The sequence below is a fragment of the Moschus berezovskii genome, chromosome 4, assembly GCF_049115385.1.
Source record: "Moschus berezovskii isolate FMDL1 chromosome 4, NW_MosBer_1.0, whole genome shotgun sequence".
NCBI classification, from domain to species: Eukaryota; Metazoa; Chordata; class Mammalia; order Artiodactyla; family Moschidae; genus Moschus; species Moschus berezovskii.
The window spans coordinates 105124583-105127859 of record NC_142463.1 but is presented as its reverse complement, the minus strand read 5'-3'; the positions used below and the strand labels follow the sequence as shown (position 1 = coordinate 105127859).

General features: G+C 46.9%; 1 pseudogene; it reads right to left on the bottom strand.

The window, feature by feature from the left end:
• Positions 1–1760: 1760 nt before the first annotated feature.
• On the bottom strand, positions 1761–3041 carry LOC129540798 (single-stranded DNA-binding protein 2 pseudogene; annotated as a pseudogene).
• Between the last annotated feature and the right edge of the window lie 236 nt (positions 3042–3277).

Sequence of the window (3277 nt, the reverse complement as noted above, 5' to 3'; positions counted from 1 at the left end):
AGGTCCCAGAGCTAGTGTCAGCCTGCTGATTGGCAGAACTGTTGCCTGGAGGAAGGTCCAGGGACTGCTGTTGGCCTGCTGGTGGGAAGGGCCAATTCCTGACATGGCTGGCTGTAGGGTCTGGGGTAACCTGGAGCTGGTTATGGCTTATTAGTGGCTGAGGCCAGGTCCTAGGGCTAGTGCCAGCCTACTGGCGGGCAGGGCTGGGTCTAATGGCTGACTGTGAGGGATTGAGGTCCCACGACTAGTGCTAGTGCACTAGTGGGCAGGTCTGGGTCCTGGATCCTCTGGTATGTGGGACTAGGTCTCAGGCGCTCTTAGGAAACCAGCCTGCTGGTAGGTGGGGCTTTGTCCCCACTTGACTAACTGCTTGGCATGAGAATCCCAGGACTGGTGCCAACTGGCTGGTGGGCAGGGCTGGCACTAACAAGTTAGAGGAAGGATTCCAAAGGCATCCTTGCCAACACCAGTGTCTTCATGGTGGATGCACTCCCCAAATAGCTGCTGCCAGCATCTGTGTCCCCCGGGGTGAGTTTCAGTTGCCTCCTGCCTCTTCGGGAGGCTCTCTGAGATCAGCAAGTGAGTCTGACCCTCTCAAATCACTGCTTCTGCTCTGGATCTCAGAGCACATGAGATTTTATATGTGCCTTTTAAAAGTGCAATCTCAGGACTTCCCTAGTAGTCCAATGGTTAAGAATCCGCCTTGCAATGCAGAAGACACAGGTTCAATCCCTGGTTGGGGAGCTAAGGTCCCACATGCTTCAATGAAACTAAGCCTGTGCATCACAACTGCTGAGCCCATGTGCTCTGGAGCCCTGGGCCATAACCCATGTGCCACAACTAGAAAGTTCACGTACTGCAGTAAAAGTCCCACATGATGCTGTGTGCTGCAGCTAAGACCCCACACAGCCAAAGAAATAAATAAGTAGTTTTTAAAAGGGGGGAAATCTCTTTCCTACAGCTCTCTGGCTCTCCCAAAAGCAAGTGCTGCTGGACTTCAAAACGTTCTGGGAGCTTATCTTCCTAATGCAGGACCTTCTGGCCTGAGGAGTCTGTATCTCCTGTTTCTTGGGGAAAACCTCTGCAATTATAATTATCCTCCTATTTGTGGGTTGTCCACCTGTGTGCGTGGGTCTCTACTGTACCCTATCTCCACCTTGTCTCATTCCAGTCCCTTCCTTATATTTTTAACTGTAAATGATCTTTTCTTTCTACTCCTGAGGTCATTTTTATGGATAGTCACTCTGTAAACACTGTAATTTTGATATGCTGGTGGGAGGAGGTAAGCTCAGGGTCTTCCTACTCTGCCATTCTGACCACAACCCCCCATTGAGCTCAATGGAAAATACTTACTCATTTGAGGATTGACATTTCTTTTTCTTTTTTTTTTAGTGAAAGCTCTCAAATAAGTGATTTTATTCCTATCCATGATGGCAGACATTTACAAAACCGTAACATCTGAGTTCACCTTTAAAAATAACTTATATAAAGCAGTGATATACACAGCACAAAATGGTTCAGGGAGGGTCAGGAGCAACTTTTAATAACTAAAATGTAAATGTGAAAAAAAGAATGGAATACAAGTCCCTCCTCATTTCTACTTAAGATGTCATGTGATAGTATTTTACAGTGTCCTGTGGGTCAGTGTATGTATGTGCATGTGTCCATATAACATACACACATACGATACATTCTCTTTCCCACACATCCATACACAGATAATCATTTGAAGTTCAGTTGAGGGCACTTCTAATGTGCCGCTCCGTACAGTTATTCGTATCACGTTTGGACCCGCTTTCTTCACAGAATAGGGGAGAGAGCAGGAAATAAAAAGGTTGGTTTGGTGTGACTGAGATTCGTTTGTTTAACTGTACACTGTGATGAATAATTTTCTTCCGTAGTAGTTCTGTGAAGGGCTGACTCACTGTGGTTTCCATGAGGAGACTTGGAAATGGATCACACACTCATTGTCATGCTAGGGGAGTAACTCTCACTCTGAAAAGGATTTAAGAAATTTCCCCCCATTTCGCCATCATCCCTTGGAGTGCCCAGCTGATTACTCAGGCTCAGATTATTGGGAGAATTCTTGGAAATACTGTCCATATCTCCTGAGCCTAAAGAGCCATTCATGTGATGTGACTCCATTCCTCCTAATCCACCCATAGAACCATCTGACCCAGGGCCCATTGGAAAATTAGACCTGTTAGGTCCTGGAGTTACTGCATTCATTAAAGTATACATATTGTCTCCAGAGTTGGTTGAACCTGCTGGACTAGGCATGATGGGTGTTCCTGGTGGCCCTCCACTTCCAGGAGGACCTACATAATTCCCAGGAGATGCTGAGGAGTATGGTATTGAATTGGCATTTGCTGGGTTTGGCCAAAGTCTACTACCACCTGGGCCCTTGTTCATTCCAGGCATTCCAGGGTCACCTAAAGCATTCAGTGGGGGTCTTATTGCACCTCCATAGTTCTGTGGTCCTAAGGGCACCATTCCTTTTGGAGGAGTCATTCTCTGCATTGGCCTACCCATATTTGGATGACCTTATTGTCGAGTTGGGTCCATTCCACTGGGAACTAATGACTGACTTCCTGGGACACCTCCAAGTGCCTGGTTAGATATCCTCAACGGGGGCCTTGGTACCTCCAGGGTACCGAGGTGACATAAAAGGCTGAAAGAACCTTGGTGGTACAGGGCCTACTGGCATGCTGTCTCCTGGGGGACTGTTTCGTAGCACTGGACTCGGAGCTGCTGCAGCACCTGTAATTATGGAAGGCTTTTGCTTCACTTGAATGTCCACGTTTCCCGTCTTTCTGGAGCTGCACAGTAGAGATCCCAAAATACACACCACCAAGAATGTAAGAATCCTGGTGGCTCCCCCAACATGATGTTCTTTTCCCATCTTATCTCTGATAAAAATGTTTGGACTGATTTCTGAGCTCCTACATGGAGCAGATACTCATATACATAGAGTGCTAACTTCTCCCGGCCTGGCTGTCGGACGGGACAGCGCTGCTGTTACTCTTGTCTTTGCCGCACATGCTTGTGCCAAGAGCAGCTCCCACTGTCACATACCTGTCAACCCATCACAGCCTCCCCGGGAACAGCCCCATCCCCATGGCGACCCACGCAGCCACCAAAGATTGACATTTCTATGTTGAATTTTTCCTTTTAGAAATATGGTTTACCTTTCCATAGTCATTTCCTGATCTTTAAGATTTTATCTTTTTCCTTATATAGACCATGGACTTTAATACTTTTTACTAATTTTATCAAC